At 47.8% G+C, this 23128-nt stretch overlaps 6 non-coding genes across 6 annotated transcripts; all 6 read right to left on the bottom strand.

Annotated features, from left to right (window-relative positions):
* Window positions 1-1955: 1955 nt before the first annotated feature.
* Window positions 1956-2074, bottom strand: LOC139360634 (5S ribosomal RNA). The gene has a single exon (XR_011618135.1). It is a non-coding gene; the product is annotated as a 5S ribosomal RNA (ribosomal RNA).
* Window positions 2075-4882: 2808 nt separating this feature from the next.
* On the bottom strand, window positions 4883-5001 carry LOC139360396 (5S ribosomal RNA). Its single transcript, XR_011617738.1, has one exon. It is a non-coding gene; the product is annotated as a 5S ribosomal RNA (ribosomal RNA).
* Window positions 5002-9365: 4364 nt separating this feature from the next.
* On the bottom strand, window positions 9366-9484 carry LOC139360548 (5S ribosomal RNA). The gene has a single exon (XR_011618024.1). It is a non-coding gene; the product is annotated as a 5S ribosomal RNA (ribosomal RNA).
* Window positions 9485-12282: 2798 nt separating this feature from the next.
* On the bottom strand, window positions 12283-12401 carry LOC139360468 (5S ribosomal RNA). The gene has a single exon (XR_011617883.1). It is a non-coding gene; the product is annotated as a 5S ribosomal RNA (ribosomal RNA).
* Window positions 12402-16489: 4088 nt separating this feature from the next.
* Window positions 16490-16608, bottom strand: LOC139360391 (5S ribosomal RNA). The gene has a single exon (XR_011617732.1). It is a non-coding gene; the product is annotated as a 5S ribosomal RNA (ribosomal RNA).
* A 4103-nt stretch (window positions 16609-20711) lies between these two features.
* Window positions 20712-20830, bottom strand: LOC139360390 (5S ribosomal RNA). Its single transcript, XR_011617731.1, has one exon. It is a non-coding gene; the product is annotated as a 5S ribosomal RNA (ribosomal RNA).
* Between the last annotated feature and the right edge of the window lie 2298 nt (window positions 20831-23128).

Here is a 23128-nt window from a genome sequence, read left to right as displayed (position 1 = left end):
TCTACAAAAAAAAAAAAAAAAAAAAAAAAAAAAAAAAAAAAAAAGATAAAAAGGAAAGAAAAAAAATAAATTAATTAAAGAAAGAAAGAAAGAAAGAAAGAAAGAAAGAAGAAAATTCAGCCCATCTTGATGGCAAAAGCCTGTTGTCCCAGCTACTGAGGAGGCTGAGGTAGGAGGATCGCTTGAACCTGGGAGGTGGAGGTTGTAATGAGCCTAGATCACACCACTGCACTCTAGCCTGGGTGACAGATGAGATCCTGTCTCAAAGAAATAAATGAATAGGATTGTAAGAGAGTGCTAAGAACAATTGTACACCAACATATTGGATAACTTGGATGAAATGGACAAATTCCTAGGAACATGAACCCTACCAAGACTAAATCACAAAGAAAGTGAAAATCTGAATAGACGAGTAACTAGTAAGGAGACTGAATCAGTAACCCAATATCTCCTGCCAAAAAAAAAAAAAAAAAAAAGCCTTGGACTTGACTTCTCTATCAAATATTTAGAGAACGAATAGTAATCCTTGTTAATCCTGCCAAAACCTTGAAGAGGAGGGAGTATTCCCTAACTCATTCTATGAGGCTACAATTGCCCTGATACCAAAGCAAGACAAAGATTTTACAAGAGAAAACTGTAGAATAATATCCCATATGAAGATCGATGCCTAAAACTCCTCACCATATCCTAAGACTGTGAGGTGAAATTCATCACAGAAAAGGAAAGCCAAGCAGAAGCCTAAAACTATACCCCTAGTCTGACCGGGCGCTGGTGACTCACGCCTGTAATCCTAGCACTTTGGGTATCCTAGCACTTTGGGAAAGTGGGTGGATCGCCTGAAGTTGGGAGTTCCAGACCAAGACCAAGCTAACCAACATGGAGAAACCCCGTCTCTACTAAAAATACAAAATTAGCCAGGTGTGGTGGTGCATGCCTGTAATCCCAGCTACTCAGGAGGCTGAGGCAGGAGAATGGCGTGAACCCGGGAGGCGGAGCTTGCAGTGGGCCCAGATCTTGCCACTGCACTCCAGGTTGGGTGACAGAGTGAGACTCCGTCTGGAAGAAAAAGGAAAGAAAGAAAGAAACCAAGTAGAAAGAAAGAAAGAAAGAAAGAAAGAAAGAAAGAAAGAAAGAAAGAAAGAAAGAAAGAAAGAAAGAAAGAAAGAAAGAAAGAAAGAAAGAAAGAAAGAAAGAAAGAAAAGAAAGAAAGAAAGAAAGAGAGAGAAAGAGAGAGAGAGAAAGAAAGAGAGAGAAAGAAAGAGAGAGAAAGAAAGAAGGGAAAGATAGTAAGGGAAGAAAAAGAAAAGAATGAAAGTAAGAAGGAAAGAAAGAAAGGAAGAAAGAGGCAAAGACCGAAGAAAGAATGAAAGAAAGAAAGAAAGAGAAAGGAAGAAAGTGAGAAAGAAAGAAAAGCAAGAGAAAAGGAAAGAACGAAATAAAGAAAGAGAAAGAGAAAGAAAGAGACAGAGAGATAGGAGAAAGAAAGAAAGAAGGAAAGAAAAGAAAAGAGAAAGAAAGAAAACAAAGATAGCAAAGGAAGAAAAAGAAAAGAAGGAAAGAAAGAGAGAAAGAGTGAGAAAGAGAGAGAGAGAGAAAGAAGGAAAGAAAGAAAGAAAACAAAGAGAAAGAAAGAAGGAAGGAAAGAAAGAAAGAAAGAGTGATAGAGAGATAGAGAGGAAGGAAGAAAGGAAGGAAGGAAGAAAGAAAGAGAAAGAGAGAGAGACAAAGAAAGAAAGGAAAGATAGCAAGGGGAGAAACAGAAAAGAATGAAAGTAAGAAGGAAAGCACAAGAGAGAGAAAGAGCGAGATAGAAAGAGGGAGAGAGAGAAAGAAAGAAGGAAAGAAAGAAAGAAAGGAAAGAAAGAGAGAAAGAAGGAAAGAAAGAAAGAAGAGTGAGTGAGAGAAGGGAAGAAAGGAAGGTAGAAAAGAAAGAAAGAGAAGAAAGCAAGCCAAAAAGCCTACAGCACCCGGTATTCCCAGGCGGTCTCCCATCCAAGTACTAACCAGGCCCGACCCTGCTTAGCTTCCGAGATCAGACGAGATCGGGCGCGTTCAGGGTGGTATGGCCGTAGACGCCGGCAGAGGCGCCTGGCTGCCCCAAGAGCCCGGCCCAGCCATGCCCGCCGGCTTCCAGCCCGCACCGCCAGCCCGGGGTCGTCGTGCTCGGATCGGGATCCCGGAGCCTCTTCGCCTGCTGCCTCTCCCGGCTGCCGAGCTCCCGAGCTTCCACCACGTCGGGCCCGCTCGGAACAGGGAGTGCTCCGAGGCGTCGGGGCCCAGGGCCCACGATCCTGGGACCCCGGCGGGTCCTCCGCCCTGTCGTGGAGGTATTCTTTTGGATCCCTGGCCGCTGGGGAGCTCCTGCGAGGCCCCCTCTTGGCCCACACCCCCAGAGGCGTCAGGGCTGGCCAAGGGCGAACAGCCGGCCCAGCCGCGCCTGGCCTTTTTCTCACAACGCCCCCACCACGGTGGCTTGTCCCGACCAAGACCCGGCCGGTGGGCAAGAGGGCGTGGGGGCTGGGGTGTTGGGGGATGGCCCTGCTTTGCCCCGGGCTGGCACTAGAGCCGGCAGCCTGATCCCCGGCGAGAGGGGCTGAGAGAAACCCAGAAACACCCCACCACCACCAGCAGCAAATCCACAGCCCCACACACAGACACACCCGGGCGCTCGCGCGCGGGAACCCACACACGCGCGCGCGCTCAGACACAGACACAGACACACACACACACACACACACACACACACACACACACACACACACGTGCACACACAAACGGCTTGAAGGAGAGCAAGGAAGAGATAGATGGAGAGATTGAAACCGAGGGAGGGAGAGAGACAGCGATCGAGAGAGACAGGGGAGGTGGAGAGGGAAAGAGACAGAGAGGCAGAGATAGAGAGAGGGACAGAGAGAGCGAGAAAGACAGACAGAGAGGGAGAGACAGAGGAAAGGCGACAGAAATAGCGCGAGGTGCAGGGGCAAACCCAGAAGAGAGAGGGGCAGGGAGCTAGAGAGCGAGAGCGATAGAGCCTTGGAGAGGGAGCGCCCTGCTCCCGTAGGCAGGGCCCTTTTGAGCAGGCCGGGATAGGGTGGAGGGGGCTTGGGCTGGGCCAGAACAGGGTGGCCAGGCCGTCCATGCGAGAGGAGCAACGGAGCGCTGAGACGGGTTTTGTCTTGGATTAATTGCTTGCTTTGGGGGTGGGTTTCGTAGGCTCCTTCCTGTGTTGGCACCTCCCTGTGCTCTTGGTGCGGTGCGGTGGGCCCCTTGATTTGCAGAGTGCGCCCGCCCTTTTGGCGGGAGCCGTGGCACCGGGCGTGCCCACGGGGCCCGAGGCCTGGGTCTCTGGCGTGTCCTCGGGACTGGAGTTTACGCGAAGTTGGTGGCAATGGGAATCCGGGTGCACAGGGACTGTTTTCCTGGTTGCTGGCGAAGCAATGTCCTTCCCCCGGATAAAGCAGCCCCTGCGTTCTGGAGCGGAGGTCTCGGCTGGCGTCTGTGGCACCCGCTGGCCCTGCCCGCCCCTTCCCCCGGTTTGGAAGGTTGCGGCGGCGCCCGCCCGGTGAATGGATTGAATCGCCTGTGCGTTCCGGGAGCGGGAAGGCGCCGGGAACGGCAGGGAACCCGCGCCTGCGCCTTTGGGGTCCGGCCTCCTGCCCTCCAGGGCTGGAGCCGGGCTCCTGGCCGGGCGGCGGCGAGGCGCAAGCGGTGGGATGCTGCTGCCCGGTGGTGCTTTGGTGGCGGACCCCCAGGAGGAGGTCCCCGGCTGCGGCGGGGGTGTAGGCGGGCGACAAGGGGGGAGCAGAGTCCGGGGAGGTTGGGAAGCATGGCGATAGTAGGGGCAAGGGAGGGAGAGGGGAAGCCACAAAAGCCTACAGCAGGCCGGGCGCGGTGGATCACGCCTGTAATGCCAGCACTTTGGGAGGCCGAGGCGGGTGGATCACGAGGTCAGGAGATCCAGACCAGCCTGGCTAACACGGTGAAACCCCGTCTCCACTAAAACTACAAAACATGAGCCGGGCGTGGTGGCGGGCGCCTGTAGTCCCAGCTGCTTGGGAGGCTGAGGCAGGAGAATGGCGTGAACCCGGGAGGCGGAGCTTGCAGTGAGCCGAGATCTTGCCACTGCACTCCAGGCTGGGTGACAGCGAGACTCCGTCTGGAAGAAAAAGGAAAGACAGAAAGAAAGAAGGAAAGAAAGAAAGAAGGAAGGAAAGAAAGAAAGAAGGAAGGAAAGAAAGAAAGAAGGAAGGAAAGAAAGAAAGAAAGAAAGGAGCAAAAAGAGAAGAAAGAAAGAAAGAAAGAAAGAAAGAAAGAAAGAAAGAAAGAAAGAAAGAGAAAGGAAGAAAAGAAAGTGAGAAAGAAAAGCAAGAAACAAGGAAAGAATGAAATAAAGAAAGAGAGAGAAAGAAAGGGACAGAGAGATAGGAGAAAGAAAGAAAGAAGGAAAGAAAGAAAGAAGAAAGAACGAGAAGAAAGAAAAGGAAGATAGCAAGGGAAGAAAAAGAAAAGAATGAAAGAAGGAAAGAAAGAAAGAGCAAGCAAGAGAGAGGGAGAGAGAAAGAAAGAAGGAAAGAAAGGAGGAAGGATAGAAAGAAAGATAGGTAGAAAGAAAGAAGGAAGGAAAGACAGCAGAACGAAAGAAAGAAAGAGAGAGAGACAAAGAAAGAAAGGAAAGATAGCAAGGGAAGAAACAGAAAAGAATGAAAGTAAGAAGGAAAGCAAAAGAGAGAGAAAGAGCGAGATAGAGGGAGAGAGAGAAAAAAGGAAAGAAAGAAAGAAAGAAAGGAAAGAAAGAGAGAAAGAAGGAAAGAAAGAAAGAAGAGTGAGTGAGAGAAGGGAAGAAAGGAAGGTAGAAAAGAAAGAAAGAGAAGAAAGCAAGCCAAAAAGCCTACAGCACCCGGTATTCCCAGGCGGTCTCCCATCCAAGTACTAACCAGGCCCGACACTGCTTAGCTTCCGAGATCAGACGAGATCGGGCGCGTTCAGGGTGGTATGGCCGTAGACGCCGGCAGAGGCGCCTGGCTGCCCCAAGAGCCCGGCCCAGCCATGCCCGCCGGCTTCCAGCCCGCACCGCCAGCCCGGGGTCGTCGTGCTCGGATCGGGATCCCGGAGCCTCTTCGCCTGCTGCCTCTCCCGGCTGCCGAGCTCCCGAGCTTCCACCACGTCGGGCCCGCTCGGAACAGGGAGTGCTCCGAGGCGTCAGGGCCCACAGCCCACGATCCTGGGACCCCGTCGGGTCCTCCGCGCTGTCGCGCAGGTATTCTTTGGGATCCCTGCCGCTCAGGAATCCTGCGAGGCCCCCTCTTGCCCCCTCACCCAGAGTCGTCGAGGCTGGCGAAGGGCGAACAGCGTATTATCAAATGTCTTCTCTGACCACAACAAAATCGAGTTAAAAATCAATAATACAAGGAAAACTGATAAACTGACCTGTTTTCTTTTTGGAAAGTAAAGAACACACTGCTATGGTCTGAATGTCCCCCAAAATTTATATGCTGAAATTTATTTGCCAATATGATAGTATTAAGAGGTGGGCACTGGCCTGGGGTGGTGGCTAACGCTGTCATCCCAGCACTTTGGAAGGGAAAGGCAGTCAGATTGTTCGAGCCCAGGAGTTCAAGACCAGCCAGGGCAAAATGGCAAAACTTGTCTCTAGAATAAACACCAAATTCGGTGGGCGTGGTGGTGCAGGCCTGTAGTCCCAGCTACTCAGGAGGCTGAAGCAGGAGGACTGGTTGAGCCTGGGAGGTCAAGGCTGCAGTGAGCCATGATCAGGCTACAGGCTACTGCGCTGCCGTAGGGGCAATACAATGAGACCCTGTCTCAAAAAAAAAAAAAGGGTAAAAAGGTGGATTCTTTAGGAGGCGATTATCTCATGAGGGTAGAAGTCCTTATGGATGAAATTAGAGCCCTTAGAAAAGGACTTGAGTGGGTTCATTCCCTCCGTCTCCTCCGTGTGGGGACACAATGTTCTTCCCCTCTGAAAGATGAAGCAACGTTGTGTCATCTTGGAAGGAGAGACTGGGCCCTCCTTAGACACTGAATGGGCTGATGACTTGACCTTGGACACCCCAGCCTTGAGAACTGAGAGAAATAAATGTCTCTTTTTAATAAATTATCCAGTCTCAGGTATTTGAAGAGATTCAGATATTTTCTTAAACAACCAATGGGTTAAAGAAGAAACCACAAGAGAAATCAGAAAATACAGTTGGGTGTCAGTATCCACAGGGGATTGGTTCCAGGACCCCATAAGTAGGCCAAAATCCACACAGAGTCAAGTCTTGCAGTTGGCCCTGTAAAACCTGGGCATTAAAAAAGTTAGGCCGCTGTATCCTCAGGGTTTGCGCTCTGTGAAGACTGTATTTTCAATCTGCCTTTGGTTACAGATGCAGAATTAATGAAATCAGAGGACCTACTGTACTTATTGAAAACAATTCCTGTATAAGTGCACCCTTGCAGTTCAAACCCATGTTGTTCAAGGCTCAGCTGTACTCAGAAATGAATGAAAATGAAAACACAGCATAGCCAAACTTTGGGATGCAGTGAAAGCAGTGCTAACAGGGAAATTTATAGTGTGAAATGCTTACATGAAAAAAACCTAAAGAAAGCCAGGCGTCGCGGTTAATGCCTGTAATCCCAGCACTTTGGGAGGCTGAGGTGAGCCAATCACCTGAGGTCAGGAGTTCGAGACTAGCCTGAACAACAGGGAGAAACCCTGTCTCTGCTGAAAATACAAAATTAGCCGGTTGTGGTGGCAGGCGCCTGTAATCCCAGCGACTTGGGAGGCTGAAGCAAGAGAATTGCTTAAACCTGGGAGGCAGAGGTTGCAGTGAGCCGAGATCGCACCATTGCACTCCAGCCTGGCCAACAAGAGCGAGACTCCCTCTCAAAAGGAAACAAAACAAAAAACACCCAAAGGACCTCAAATTAGCACTCTAAATTTACACTTTAGGCACTAGAAAAGAACAAATTAAACCCTAGGAAGGAAAGAAAGAAAGATTAATTCAGAAATAAATAAAACAGAAAATACAAAAATGGAGAAAATCAACAAAACTGAAAGTTGGTTTTTTAAAAGATAAAATTGACAAACTTTATGGAGTGACTAAGAAAAAAAGAGAGAATACTCAAATTACTAAAATCAGAAATGGAAGTGGGGACATTACTATTGGATCCAGTCAAAATGAAAACGATTGGCAGGGTGAAGTGGCTCACACCTATAATCCCAGCACTTTGGGAGGCCGAGGCATGCAGATCACTTGAGGTTAGGAGTTCAAGACTAACCTGGCCAACATGGTGAAACCATCTCTACTAAAAATACAAAAAAAAAATAGCCGGGTGTGGTGGTAGGCCCCTGTAATCCCAGCTACTCGGGAGGTTCAGGCAGGTGAATCACTTTAGCTCAGGAGTTCAAGACCAGCCTGGGAGACATGGTCAAACCCGGTCTCTACAAAAAAAAAAAAAAAAAAAAAAAAAAAAAAAAAAAAAAAGATAAAAAGGAAAGAAAAAAAATAAATTAATTAAAGAAAGAAAGAAAGAAAGAAAGAAAGAAAGAAGAAAATTCAGCCCATCTTGATGGCAAAAGCCTGTTGTCCCAGCTACTGAGGAGGCTGAGGTAGGAGGATCGCTTGAACCTGGGAGGTGGAGGTTGTAATGAGCCTAGATCACACCACTGCACTCTAGCCTGGGTGACAGATGAGATCCTGTCTCAAAGAAATAAATGAATAGGATTGTAAGAGAGTGCTAAGAACAATTGTACACCAACATATTGGATAACTTGGATGAAATGGACAAATTCCTAGGAACATGAACCCTACCAAGACTAAATCACAAAGAAAGTGAAAATCTGAATAGACGAGTAACTAGTAAGGAGACTGAATCAGTAACCCAATATCTCCTGCCAAAAAAAAAAAAAAAAAAAAGCCTTGGACTTGACTTCTCTATCAAATATTTAGAGAACGAATAGTAATCCTTGTTAATCCTGCCAAAACCTTGAAGAGGAGGGAGTATTCCCTAACTCATTCTATGAGGCTACAATTGCCCTGATACCAAAGCAAGACAAAGATTTTACAAGAGAAAACTGTAGAATAATATCCCATATGAAGATCGATGCCTAAAACTCCTCACCATATCCTAAGACTGTGAGGTGAAATTCATCACAGAAAAGGAAAGCCAAGCAGAAGCCTAAAACTATACCCCTAGTCTGACCGGGCGCTGGTGACTCACGCCTGTAATCCTAGCACTTTGGGTATCCTAGCACTTTGGGAAAGTGGGTGGATCGCCTGAAGTTGGGAGTTCCAGACCAAGACCAAGCTAACCAACATGGAGAAACCCCGTCTCTACTAAAAATACAAAATTAGCCAGGTGTGGTGGTGCATGCCTGTAATCCCAGCTACTCAGGAGGCTGAGGCAGGAGAATGGCGTGAACCCGGGAGGCGGAGCTTGCAGTGGGCCCAGATCTTGCCACTGCACTCCAGGTTGGGTGACAGAGTGAGACTCCGTCTGGAAGAAAAAGGAAAGAAAGAAAGAAACCAAGTAGGAAAGAAAGAAAGAAAGAAAGAAAGAAAGAAAGAAAGAAAGAAAGAAAGAAAGAAAGAAAGAAAGAAAGAAAGAAAGAAAAGAAAGAAAGAAAGAAAGAGAGAGAAAGAGAGAGAGAGAAAGAAAGAGAGAGAAAGAAAGAGAGAGAAAGAAAGAAGGGAAAGATAGTAAGGGAAGAAAAAGAAAAGAATGAAAGTAAGAAGGAAAGAAAGAAAGGAAGAAAGAGGCAAAGACCGAAGAAAGAATGAAAGAAAGAAAGAAAGAGAAAGGAAGAAAGTGAGAAAGAAAGAAAAGCAAGAGAAAAGGAAAGAACGAAATAAAGAAAGAGAAAGAGAAAGAAAGAGACAGAGAGATAGGAGAAAGAAAGAAAGAAGGAAAGAAAAGAAAAGAGAAAGAAAGAAAACAAAGATAGCAAAGGAAGAAAAAGAAAAGAAGGAAAGAAAGAGAGAAAGAGTGAGAAAGAGAGAGAGAGAGAAAGAAGGAAAGAAAGAAAGAAAACAAAGAGAAAGAAAGAAGGAAGGAAAGAAAGAAAGAAAGAGTGATAGAGAGATAGAGAGGAAGGAAGAAAGGAAGGAAGGAAGAAAGAAAGAGAAAGAGAGAGAGACAAAGAAAGAAAGGAAAGATAGCAAGGGGAGAAACAGAAAAGAATGAAAGTAAGAAGGAAAGCACAAGAGAGAGAAAGAGCGAGATAGAAAGAGGGAGAGAGAGAAAGAAAGAAGGAAAGAAAGAAAGAAAGGAAAGAAAGAGAGAAAGAAGGAAAGAAAGAAAGAAGAGTGAGTGAGAGAAGGGAAGAAAGGAAGGTAGAAAAGAAAGAAAGAGAAGAAAGCAAGCCAAAAAGCCTACAGCACCCGGTATTCCCAGGCGGTCTCCCATCCAAGTACTAACCAGGCCCGACCCTGCTTAGCTTCCGAGATCAGACGAGATCGGGCGCGTTCAGGGTGGTATGGCCGTAGACGCCGGCAGAGGCGCCTGGCTGCCCCAAGAGCCCGGCCCAGCCATGCCCGCCGGCTTCCAGCCCGCACCGCCAGCCCGGGGTCGTCGTGCTCGGATCGGGATCCCGGAGCCTCTTCGCCTGCTGCCTCTCCCGGCTGCCGAGCTCCCGAGCTTCCACCACGTCGGGCCCGCTCGGAACAGGGAGTGCTCCGAGGCGTCGGGGCCCAGGGCCCACGATCCTGGGACCCCGGCGGGTCCTCCGCCCTGTCGTGGAGGTATTCTTTTGGATCCCTGGCCGCTGGGGAGCTCCTGCGAGGCCCCCTCTTGGCCCACACCCCCAGAGGCGTCAGGGCTGGCCAAGGGCGAACAGCCGGCCCAGCCGCGCCTGGCCTTTTTCTCACAACGCCCCCACCACGGTGGCTTGTCCCGACCAAGACCCGGCCGGTGGGCAAGAGGGCGTGGGGGCTGGGGTGTTGGGGGATGGCCCTGCTTTGCCCCGGGCTGGCACTAGAGCCGGCAGCCTGATCCCCGGCGAGAGGGGCTGAGAGAAACCCAGAAACACCCCACCACCACCAGCAGCAAATCCACAGCCCCACACACAGACACACCCGGGCGCTCGCGCGCGGGAACCCACACACGCGCGCGCGCTCAGACACAGACACAGACACACACACACACACACACACACACACACACACACACACACACACACACACGTGCACACACAAACGGCTTGAAGGAGAGCAAGGAAGAGATAGATGGAGAGATTGAAACCGAGGGAGGGAGAGAGACAGCGATCGAGAGAGACAGGGGAGGTGGAGAGGGAAAGAGACAGAGAGGCAGAGATAGAGAGAGGGACAGAGAGAGCGAGAAAGACAGACAGAGAGGGAGAGACAGAGGAAAGGCGACAGAAATAGCGCGAGGTGCAGGGGCAAACCCAGAAGAGAGAGGGGCAGGGAGCTAGAGAGCGAGAGCGATAGAGCCTTGGAGAGGGAGCGCCCTGCTCCCGTAGGCAGGGCCCTTTTGAGCAGGCCGGGATAGGGTGGAGGGGGCTTGGGCTGGGCCAGAACAGGGTGGCCAGGCCGTCCATGCGAGAGGAGCAACGGAGCGCTGAGACGGGTTTTGTCTTGGATTAATTGCTTGCTTTGGGGGTGGGTTTCGTAGGCTCCTTCCTGTGTTGGCACCTCCCTGTGCTCTTGGTGCGGTGCGGTGGGCCCCTTGATTTGCAGAGTGCGCCCGCCCTTTTGGCGGGAGCCGTGGCACCGGGCGTGCCCACGGGGCCCGAGGCCTGGGTCTCTGGCGTGTCCTCGGGACTGGAGTTTACGCGAAGTTGGTGGCAATGGGAATCCGGGTGCACAGGGACTGTTTTCCTGGTTGCTGGCGAAGCAATGTCCTTCCCCCGGATAAAGCAGCCCCTGCGTTCTGGAGCGGAGGTCTCGGCTGGCGTCTGTGGCACCCGCTGGCCCTGCCCGCCCCTTCCCCCGGTTTGGAAGGTTGCGGCGGCGCCCGCCCGGTGAATGGATTGAATCGCCTGTGCGTTCCGGGAGCGGGAAGGCGCCGGGAACGGCAGGGAACCCGCGCCTGCGCCTTTGGGGTCCGGCCTCCTGCCCTCCAGGGCTGGAGCCGGGCTCCTGGCCGGGCGGCGGCGAGGCGCAAGCGGTGGGATGCTGCTGCCCGGTGGTGCTTTGGTGGCGGACCCCCAGGAGGAGGTCCCCGGCTGCGGCGGGGGTGTAGGCGGGCGACAAGGGGGGAGCAGAGTCCGGGGAGGTTGGGAAGCATGGCGATAGTAGGGGCAAGGGAGGGAGAGGGGAAGCCACAAAAGCCTACAGCAGGCCGGGCGCGGTGGATCACGCCTGTAATGCCAGCACTTTGGGAGGCCGAGGCGGGTGGATCACGAGGTCAGGAGATCCAGACCAGCCTGGCTAACACGGTGAAACCCCGTCTCCACTAAAACTACAAAACATGAGCCGGGCGTGGTGGCGGGCGCCTGTAGTCCCAGCTGCTTGGGAGGCTGAGGCAGGAGAATGGCGTGAACCCGGGAGGCGGAGCTTGCAGTGAGCCGAGATCTTGCCACTGCACTCCAGGCTGGGTGACAGCGAGACTCCGTCTGGAAGAAAAAGGAAAGACAGAAAGAAAGAAGGAAAGAAAGAAAGAAGGAAGGAAAGAAAGAAAGAAGGAAGGAAAGAAAGAAAGAAGGAAGGAAAGAAAGAAAGAAAGAAAGGAGCAAAAAGAGAAGAAAGAAAGAAAGAAAGAAAGAAAGAAAGAAAGAGAAAGGAAGAAAAGAAAGTGAGAAAGAAAAGCAAGAAACAAGGAAAGAATGAAATAAAGAAAGAGAGAGAAAGAAAGGGACAGAGAGATAGGAGAAAGAAAGAAAGAAGGAAAGAAAGAAAGAAGAAAGAACGAGAAGAAAGAAAAGGAAGATAGCAAGGGAAGAAAAAGAAAAGAATGAAAGAAGGAAAGAAAGAAAGAGCAAGCAAGAGAGAGGGAGAGAGAAAGAAAGAAGGAAAGAAAGGAGGAAGGATAGAAAGAAAGATAGGTAGAAAGAAAGAAAGAAGGAAAGACAGCAGAACGAAAGAAAGAAAGAGAGAGAGACAAAGAAAGAAAGGAAAGATAGCAAGGGAAGAAACAGAAAAGAATGAAAGTAAGAAGGAAAGCAAAAGAGAGAGAAAGAGCGAGATAGAGGGAGAGAGAGAAAAAAGGAAAGAAAGAAAGAAAGAAAGGAAAGAAAGAGAGAAAGAAGGAAAGAAAGAAAGAAGAGTGAGTGAGAGAAGGGAAGAAAGGAAGGTAGAAAAGAAAGAAAGAGAAGAAAGCAAGCCAAAAAGCCTACAGCACCCGGTATTCCCAGGCGGTCTCCCATCCAAGTACTAACCAGGCCCGACCCTGCTTAGCTTCCGAGATCAGACGAGATCGGGCGCGTTCAGGGTGGTATGGCCGTAGACGCCGGCAGAGGCGCCTGGCTGCCCCAAGAGCCCGGCCCAGCCATGCCCGCCGGCTTCCAGCCCGCACCGCCAGCCCGGGGTCGTCGTGCTCGGATCGGGATCCCGGAGCCTCTTCGCCTGCTGCCTCTCCCGGCTGCCGAGCTCCCGAGCTTCCACCACGTCGGGCCCGCTCGGAACAGGGAGTGCTCCGAGGCGTCAGGGCCCACAGCCCACGATCCTGGGACCCCGTCGGGTCCTCCGCGCTGTCGCGCAGGTATTCTTTGGGATCCCTGCCGCTCAGGAATCCTGCGAGGCCCCCTCTTGCCCCCTCACCCAGAGTCGTCGAGGCTGGCGAAGGGCGAACAGCGTATTATCAAATGTCTTCTCTGACCACAACAAAATCGAGTTAAAAATCAATAATACAAGGAAAACTGATAAACTGACCTGTTTTCTTTTTGGAAAGTAAAGAACACACTGCTATGGTCTGAATGTCCCCCAAAATTTATATGCTGAAATTTATTTGCCAATATGATAGTATTAAGAGGTGGGCACTGGCCTGGGGTGGTGGCTAACGCTGTCATCCCAGCACTTTGGAAGGGAAAGGCAGTCAGATTGTTCGAGCCCAGGAGTTCAAGACCAGCCAGGGCAAAATGGCAAAACTTGTCTCTAGAATAAACACCAAATTCGGTGGGCGTGGTGGTGCAGGCCTGTAGTCCCAGCTACTCAGGAGGCTGAAGCAGGAGGACTGGTTGAGCCTGGGAGGTCAAGGCTGCAGTGAGCCATGATCAGGCTACAGGCTACTGCACTGCCGTAGGGGCAATACAATGAGACCCTGTCTCAAAAAAAAAAAAAGGGTAAAAAGGTGGATTCTTTAGGAGGCGATTATCTCATGAGGGTAGAAGTCCTTATGGATGAAATTAGAGCCCTTAGAAAAGGACTTGAGTGGGTTCATTCCCTCCGTCTCCTCCGTGTGGGGACACAATGTTCTTCCCCTCTGAAAGATGAAGCAACGTTGTGTCATCTTGGAAGGAGAGACTGGGCCCTCCTTAGACACTGAATGGGCTGATGACTTGACCTTGGACACCCCAGCCTTGAGAACTGAGAGAAATAAATGTCTCTTTTTAATAAATTATCCAGTCTCAGGTATTTGAAGAGATTCAGATATTTTCTTAAACAACCAATGGGTTAAAGAAGAAACCACAAGAGAAATCAGAAAATACAGTTGGGTGTCAGTATCCACAGGGGATTGGTTCCAGGACCCCATAAGTAGGCCAAAATCCACACAGAGTCAAGTCTTGCAGTTGGCCCTGTAAAACCTGGGCATTAAAAAAGTTAGGCCGCTGTATCCTCAGGGTTTGCGCTCTGTGAAGACTGTATTTTCAATCTGCCTTTGGTTACAGATGCAGAATTAATGAAATCAGAGGACCTACTGTACTTATTGAAAACAATTCCTGTATAAGTGCACCCTTGCAGTTCAAACCCATGTTGTTCAAGGCTCAGCTGTACTCAGAAATGAATGAAAATGAAAACACAGCATAGCCAAACTTTGGGATGCAGTGAAAGCAGTGCTAACAGGGAAATTTATAGTGTGAAATGCTTACATGAAAAAAACCTAAAGAAAGCCAGGCGTCGCGGTTAATGCCTGTAATCCCAGCACTTTGGGAGGCTGAGGTGAGCCAATCACCTGAGGTCAGGAGTTCGAGACTAGCCTGAACAACAGGGAGAAACCCTGTCTCTGCTGAAAATACAAAATTAGCCGGTTGTGGTGGCAGGCGCCTGTAATCCCAGCGACTTGGGAGGCTGAAGCAAGAGAATTGCTTAAACCTGGGAGGCAGAGGTTGCAGTGAGCCGAGATCGCACCATTGCACTCCAGCCTGGCCAACAAGAGCGAGACTCCCTCTCAAAAGGAAACAAAACAAAAAACACCCAAAGGACCTCAAATTAGCACTCTAAATTTACACTTTAGGCACTAGAAAAGAACAAATTAAACCCTAGGAAGGAAAGAAAGAAAGATTAATTCAGAAATAAATAAAACAGAAAATACAAAAATGGAGAAAATCAACAAAACTGAAAGTTGGTTTTTTAAAAGATAAAATTGACAAACTTTATGGAGTGACTAAGAAAAAAAGAGAGAATACTCAAATTACTAAAATCAGAAATGGAAGTGGGGACATTACTATTGGATCCAGTCAAAATGAAAACGATTGGCAGGGTGAAGTGGCTCACACCTATAATCCCAGCACTTTGGGAGGCCGAGGCATGCAGATCACTTGAGGTTAGGAGTTCAAGACTAACCTGGCCAACATGGTGAAACCATCTCTACTAAAAATACAAAAAAAAAAAGAGCCGGGTGTGGTGGTAGGCCCCTGTAATCCCAGCTACTCGGGAGGTTCAGGCAGGTGAATCACTTTAGCTCAGGAGTTCAAGACCAGCCTGGGAGACATGGTCAAACCCGGTCTCTACAAAAAAAAAAAAAAAAAAAAAAAAAAAAAAAAAAAAAGGAAAGAAAAAAAATAAATTAAAGAAAGAAAGAAAGAAAGAAAGAAAGAAGAAAATTCAGCCCATCTTGATGGCAAAAGCCTGTTGTCCCAGCTACTGAGGAGGCTGAGGTAGGAGGATCGCTTGAACCTGGGAGGTGGAGGTTGTAATGAGCCTAGATCACACCACTGCACTCTAGCCTGGGTGACAGATGAGATCCTGTCTCAAAGAAATAAATGAATAGGATTGTAAGAGAGTGCTAAGAACAATTGTACACCAACATATTGGATAACTTGGATGAAATGGACAAATTCCTAGGAACATGAACCCTACCAAGACTAAATCACAAAGAAAGTGAAAATCTGAATAGACGAGTAACTAGTAAGGAGACTGAATCAGTAACCCAATATCTCCTGCCAAAAAAAAAAAAAAAAAAAAAAAAAAAAAAAAAAAAAAAAAAGCCTTGGACTTGACTTCTCTATCAAATATTTAGAGAACGAATAGTAATCCTTGTTAATCCTGCCAAAACCTTGAAGAGGAGGGAGTATTCCCTAACTCATTCTATGAGGCTACAATTGCCCTGATACCAAAGCAAGACAAAGATTTTACAAGAGAAAACTGTAGAATAATATCCCATATGAAGATCGATGCCTAAAACTCCTCACCATATCCTAAGACTGTGAGGTGAAATTCATCACAGAAAAGGAAAGCCAAGCAGAAGCCTAAAACTATACCCCTAGTCTGACCGGGCGCTGGTGACTCACGCCTGTAATCCTAGCACTTTGGGTATCCTAGCACTTTGGGAAAGTGGGTGGATCGCCTGAAGTTGGGAGTTCCAGACCAAGACCAAGCTAACCAACATGGAGAAACCCCGTCTCTACTAAAAATACAAAATTAGCCAGGTGTGGTGGTGCATGCCTGTAATCCCAGCTACTCAGGAAGCTGAGGCAGGAGAATGGCGTGAACCCGGGAGGCGGAGCTTGCAGTGGGCCCAGATCTTGCCACTGCACTCCAGGTTGGGTGACAGAGTGAGACTCCGTCTGGAAGAAAAAGGAAAGAAAGAAAGAAACCAAGTAGGAAAGAAAGAAAGAAAGAAAGAAAGAAAGAAAGAAAGAAAGAAAGAAAGAAAGAAAGAAAGAAAGAAAGAAAGAAAGAAAGAGAGAAAGAGTGAGAGAGAGAGAGAGAGAAAGAAAGAGAGAGAAAGAAAGAGAGAGAAAGAAAGAAGGGAAAGATAGTAAGGGAAGAAAAAGAAAAGAATTAAAGAAGGAAAGAAAGAAAGAGCAAGCAAGAGAGAGGGAGAGAGAAAGAAAGAAGGAAAGAAAGGAGGAAGGATAGAAAGAAAGATAGGTAGAAAGAAAGAAAGAAGGAAAGACAGCAGAACGAAAGAAAGAAAGAGAGAGAGACAAAGAAAGAAAGGAAAGATAGCAAGGGAAGAAACAGAAAAGAATGAAAGTAAGAAGGAAAGCAAAAGAGAGAGAAAGAGCGAGACAGAGGGAGAGAGAGAAAAAAGGAAAGAAAGAAAGAAAGAAAGGAAAGAAAGAGAGAAAGAAGGAAAGAAAGAAAGAAGAGTGAGTGAGAGAAGGGAAGAAAGGAAGGTAGAAAAGAAAGAAAGAGAAGAAAGCAAGCCAAAAAGCCTACAGCACCCGGTATTCCCAGGCGGTCTCCCATCCAAGTACTAACCAGGCCCGACCCTGCTTAGCTTCCGAGATCAGACGAGATCGGGCACGTTCAGGGTGGTATGGCCGTAGACGCCGGCAGAGGCGCCTGGCTGCCCCAAGAGCCCGGCCCAGCCATGCCCGCCGGCTTCCAGCCCGCACCGCCAGCCCGGGGTCGTCGTGCTCGGATCGGGATCCCGGAGCCTCTTCGCCTGCTGCCTCTCCCGGCTGCCGAGCTCCCGAGCTTCCACCACGTCGGGCCCGCTCGGAACAGGGAGTGCTCCGAGGCGTCAGGGCCCACAGCCCACGATCCTGGGACCCCGTCGGGTCCTCCGCGCTGTCGCGCAGGTATTCTTTGGGATCCCTGCCGCTCAGGAATCCTGCGAGGCCCCCTCTTGCCCCCTCACCCAGAGTCGTCGAGGCTGGCGAAGGGCGAACAGCGTATTATCAAATGTCTTCTCTGACCACAACAAAATCGAGTCAAAAATCAATAATACAAGGAAAACTGATAAACTGACCTGTTTTCTTTTTGGAAAGTAAAGAACACACTGCTATGGTCTGAATGTCCCCCAAAATTTATATGCTGAAATTTATTTGCCAATATGATAGTATTAAGAGGTGGGCACTGGCCTGGGGTGGTGGCTAACGCTGTCATCCCAGCACTTTGGAAGGGAAAGGCAGTCAGATTGTTCGAGCCCAGGAGTTCAAGACCAGCCAGGGCAAAATGGCAAAACTTGTCTCTAGAATAAACACCAAATTCGGTGGGCGTGGTGGTGCAGGCCTGTAGTCCCAGCTACTCAGGAGGCTGAAGCAGGAGGACTGGTTGAGCCTGGGAGGTCAAGGCTGCAGTGAGCCATGATCAGGCTACAGGCTACTGCACTGCCGTAGGGGCAATACAATGAGACCCTGTCTCAAAAAAAAAAAAAGGGTAAAAAGGTGGATTCTTTAGGAGGCGATTATCTCATGAGGGTAGAAGTCCTTATGGATGAAATTAGAGCCCTTAGAAAAGGACTTGAGTGGGTTCATTCCCTCCGTCTCCTCCGTGTGGGGACACAATGTTCTTCCCCTCTGAAAGATGAAGCAACGTTGTGTCATCTTGGAAGGAGAGACTGGGCCCTCCTTAGACACTGAATGGGCTGATGACTTGACCTTGGACACCCCAGCCTTGAGAACTGAGAGAAATAAATGTCTCTTTTTAATAAATTATCCAGTCTCAGGTATTTGAAGAGATTCAGATATTTTCTTAAACAACCAATGGGTTAAAGAAGAAACCACAAGAGAAATCAGAAAATACAGTTGGGTGTCAGTATCCACAGGGGATTGGTTCCAGGACCCCATAAGTAGGCCAAAATCCACACAGAGTCAAGTCTTGCAGTTGGCCCTGTAAAACCTGGGCATTAAAAATGTTAGGCCGCTGTATCCTCAGGGTTTGCGCTCTGTGAAGACTGTATTTTCAATCTGCCTTTGGTTACAGATGCAGAATTAATGAAATCAGAGGACCTACTGTACTTATTGAAAACAATTCCTGTATAAGTGCACCCTTGCAGTTCAAACCCATGTTGTTCAAGGCTCAGCTGTACTCAGAAATGAATGAAAATGAAAACACAGCATAGCCAAACTTTGGGATGCAGTGAAAGCAGTGCTAACAGGGAAATTTATAGTGTGAAATGCTTACATGAAAAAAACCTAAAGAAAGCCAGGCGTCGCGGTTAATGCCTGTAATCCCAGCACTTTGGGAGGCTGAGGTGAGCCAATCACCTGAGGTCAGGAGTTCGAGACTAGCCTGAACAACAGGGAGAAACCCTGTCTCTGCTGAAAATACAAAATTAGCCGGTTGTGGTGGCAGGCGCCTGTAATCCCAGCGACTTGGGAGGCTGAAGCAAGAGAATTGCTTAAACCTGGGAGGCAGAGGTTGCAGTGAGCCGAGATCGCACCATTGCACTCCAGCCTGGCCAACAAGAGCGAGACTCCCTCTCAAAAGGAAACAAAACAAAAAACACCCAAAGGACCTCAAATTAGCACTCTAAATTTACACTTTAGGCACTAGAAAAGAACAAATTAAACCCTAGGAAGGAAAGAAAGAAAGATTAATTCAGAAATAAATAAAACAGAAAATACAAAAATGGAGAAAATCAACAAAACTGAAAGTTGGTTTTTTAAAAGATAAAATTGACAAACTTTATGGAGTGACTAAGAAAAAAAGAGAGAATACTCAAATTACTAAAATCAGAAATGGAAGTGGGGACATTACTATTGGATCCAGTCAAAATGAAAACGATTGGCAGGGTGAAGTGGCTCACACCTATAATCCCAGCACTTTGGGAGGCCGAGGCATGCAGATCACTTGAGGTTAGGAGTTCAAGACTAACCTGGCCAACATGGTGAAACCATCTCTACTAAAAATACAAAAAAAAAATAGCCGGGTGTGGTGGTAGGCCCCTGTAATCCCAGCTACTCGGGAGGTTCAGGCAGGTGAATCACTTTAGCTCAGGAGTTCAAGACCAGCCTGGGAGACATGGTCAAACCCGGTCTCTACAAAAAAAAAAAAAAAAAAAAAAAAAAAAGATAAAAAGGAAAGAAAAAAAATAAATTAATTAAAGAAAGAAAGAAAGAAAGAAAGAAGAAAATTCAGCCCATCTTGATGGCAAAAGCCTGTTGTCCCAGCTACTGAGGAGGCTGAGGTAGGAGGATCGCTTGAACCTGGGAGGTGGAGGTTGTAATGAGCCTAGATCACACCACTGCACTCTAGCCTGGGTGACAGATGAGATCCTGTCTCAAAGAAATAAATGAATAGGATTGTAAGAGAGTGCTAAGAACAATTGTACACCAACATATTGGATAACTTGGATGAAATGGACAAATTCCTAGGAACATGAACCCTACCAAGACTAAATCACAAAGAAAGTGAAAATCTGAATAGACGAGTAACTAGTAAGGAGACTGAATCAGTAACCCAATATCTCCTGCCAAAAAAAAAAAAAAAAAAAAAAAAAAAAAAAAAAAAAAAAAAAGCCTTGGACTTGACTTCTCTATCAAATATTTAGAGAACGAATAGTAATCCTTGTTAATCCTGCCAAAACCTTGAAGAGGAGGGAGTATTCCCTAACTCATTCTATGAGGCTACAATTGCCCTGATACCAAAGCAAGACAAAGATTTTACAAGAGAAAACTGTAGAATAATATCCCATATGAAGATCGATGCCTAAAACTCCTCACCATATCCTAAGACTGTGAGGTGAAATTCATCACAGAAAAGGAAAGCCAAGCAGAAGCCTAAAACTATACCCCTAGTCTGACCGGGCGCTGGTGACTCACGCCTGTAATCCTAGCACTTTGGGTATCCTAGCACTTTGGGAAAGTGGGTGGATCGCCTGAAGTTGGGAGTTCCAGACCAAGACCAAGCTAACCAACATGGAGAAACCCCGTCTCTACTAAAAATACAAAATTAGCCAGGTGTGGTGGTGCATGCCTGTAATCCCAGCTACTCAGGAAGCTGAGGCAGGAGAATGGCGTGAACCCGGGAGGCGGAGCTTGCAGTGGGCCCAGATCTTGCCACTGCACTCCAGGTTGGGTGACAGAGTGAGACTCCGTCTGGAAGAAAAAGGAAAGAAAGAAAGAAACCAAGTAGGAAAGAAAGAAAGAAAGAAAGAAAGAAAGAAAGAAAGAAAGAAAGAAAGAAAGAAAGAAAGAAAGAAAGAAAGAAAGAAAGAAAGAAAGAAAGAAAGAGAGAAAGAGTGAGAGAGAGAGAGAGAGAAAGAAAGAGAGAGAAAGAAAGAGAGAGAAAGAAAGAAGGGAAAGATAGTAAGGGAAGAAAAAGAAAAGAATTAAAGAAGGAAAGAAAGAAAGAGCAAGCAAGAGAGAGGGAGAGAGAAAGAAAGAAGGAAAGAAAGGAGGAAGGATAGAAAGAAAGATAGGTAGAAAGAAAGAAAGAAGGAAAGACAGCAGAACGAAAGAAAGAAAGAGAGAGAGACAAAGAAAGAAAGGAAAGATAGCAAGGGAAGAAACAGAAAAGAATGAAAGTAAGAAGGAAAGCAAAAGAGAGAGAAAGAGCGAGACAGAGGGAGAGAGAGAAAAAAGGAAAGAAAGAAAGAAAGAAAGGAAAGAAAGAGAGAAAGAAGGAAAGAAAGAAAGAAGAGTGAGTGAGAGAAGGGAAGAAAGGAAGGTAGAAAAGAAAGAAAGAGAAGAAAGCAAGCCAAAAAGCCTACAGCACCCGGTATTCCCAGGCGGTCTCCCATCCAAGTACTAACCAGGCCCGACCCTGCTTAGCTTCCGAGATCAGACGAGATCGGGCACGTTCAGGGTGGTATGGCCGTAGACGCCGGCAGAGGCGCCTGGCTGCCCCAAGAGCCCGGCCCAGCCATGCCCGCCGGCTTCCAGCCCGCACCGCCAGCCCGGGGTCGTCGTGCTCGGATCGGGATCCCGGAGCCTCTTCGCCTGCTGCCTCTCCCGGCTGCCGAGCTCCCGAGCTTCCACCACGTCGGGCCCGCTCGGAACAGGGAGTGCTCCGAGGCGTCAGGGCCCACAGCCCACGATCCTGGGACCCCGTCGGGTCCTCCGCGCTGTCGCGCAGGTATTCTTTGGGATCCCTGCCGCTCAGGAATCCTGCGAGGCCCCCTCTTGCCCCCTCACCCAGAGTCGTCGAGGCTGGCGAAGGGCGAACAGCGTATTATCAAATGTCTTCTCTGACCACAACAAAATCGAGTCAAAAATCAATAATACAAGGAAAACTGATAAACTGACCTGTTTTCTTTTTGGAAAGTAAAGAACACACTGCTATGGTCTGAATGTCCCCCAAAATTTATATGCTGAAATTTATTTGCCAATATGATAGTATTAAGAGGTGGGCACTGGCCTGGGGTGGTGGCTAACGCTGTCATCCCAGCACTTTGGAAGGGAAAGGCAGTCAGATTGTTCGAGCCCAGGAGTTCAAGACCAGCCAGGGCAAAATGGCAAAACTTGTCTCTAGAATAAACACCAAATTCGGTGGGCGTGGTGGTGCAGGCCTGTAGTCCCAGCTACTCAGGAGGCTGAAGCAGGAGGACTGGTTGAGCCTGGGAGGTCAAGGCTGCAGTGAGCCATGATCAGGCTACAGGCTACTGCACTGCCGTAGGGGCAATACAATGAGACCCTGTCTCAAAAAAAAAAAAAGGGTAAAAAGGTGGATTCTTTAGGAGGCGATTATCTCATGAGGGTAGAAGTCCTTATGGATGAAATTAGAGCCCTTAGAAAAGGACTTGAGTGGGTTCATTCCCTCCGTCTCCTCCGTGTGGGGACACAATGTTCTTCCCCTCTGAAAGATGAAGCAACGTTGTGTCATCTTGGAAGGAGAGACTGGGCCCTCCTTAGACACTGAATGGGCTGATGACTTGACCTTGGACACCCCAGCCTTGAGAACTGAGAGAAATAAATGTCTCTTTTTAATAAATTATCCAGTCTCAGGTATTTGAAGAGATTCAGATATTTTCTTAAACAACCAATGGGTTAAAGAAGAAACCACAAGAGAAATCAGAAAATACAGTTGGGTGTCAGTATCCACAGGGGATTGGTTCCAGGACCCCATAAGTAGGCCAAAATCCACACAGAGTCAAGTCTTGCAGTTGGCCCTGTAAAACCTGGGCATTAAAAAAGTTAGGCCGCTGTATCCTCAGGGTTTGCGCTCTGTGAAGACTGTATTTTCAATCTGCCTTTGGTTACAGATGCAGAATTAATGAAATCAGAGGACCTACTGTACTTATTGAAAACAATTCCTGTATAAGTGCACCCTTGCAGTTCAAACCCATGTTGTTCAAGGCTCAGCTGTACTCAGAAATGAATGAAAATGAAAACACAGCATAGCCAAACTTTGGGATGCAGTGAAAGCAGTGCTAACAGGGAAATTTATAGTGTGAAATGCTTACATGAAAAAAACCTAAAGAAAGCCAGGCGTCGCGGTTAATGCCTGTAATCCCAGCACTTTGGGAGGCTGAGGTGAGCCAATCACCTGAGGTCAGGAGTTCGAGACTAGCCTGAACAACAGGGAGAAACCCTGTCTCTGCTGAAAATACAAAATTAGCCGGTTGTGGTGGCAGGCGCCTGTAATCCCAGCGACTTGGGAGGCTGAAGCAAGAGAATTGCTTAAACCTGGGAGGCAGAGGTTGCAGTGAGCCGAGATCGCACCATTGCACTCCAGCCTGGCCAACAAGAGCGAGACTCCCTCTCAAAAGGAAACAAAACAAAAAACACCCAAAGGACCTCAAATTAGCACTCTAAATTTACACTTTAGGCACTAGAAAAGAACAAATTAAACCCTAGGAAGGAAAGAAAGAAAGATTAATTCAGAAATAAATAAAACAGAAAATACAAAAATGGAGAAAATCAACAAAACTGAAAGTTGGTTTTTTAAAAGATAAAATTGACAAACTTTACAGAGTGACTAAGAAAAAAAGAGAGAATACTCAAATTACTAAAATCAGAAATGGAAGTGGGGACATTACTATTGGATCCAGTCAAAATGAAAACGATTGGCAGGGTGAAGTGGCTCACACCTATAATCCCAGCACTTTGGGAGGCCGAGGCATGCAGATCACTTGAGGTTAGGAGTTCAAGACTAACCTGGCCAACATGGTGAAACCATCT

The sequence above is a fragment of the Macaca nemestrina genome, chromosome 1 (genome assembly GCF_043159975.1).
Source record: "Macaca nemestrina isolate mMacNem1 chromosome 1, mMacNem.hap1, whole genome shotgun sequence".
NCBI lineage: Eukaryota > Metazoa > Chordata > Mammalia > Primates > Cercopithecidae > Macaca > Macaca nemestrina.
Note: the sequence above shows the minus strand (reverse complement) of the source record. Positions and strands in the feature narration are given on the sequence as shown.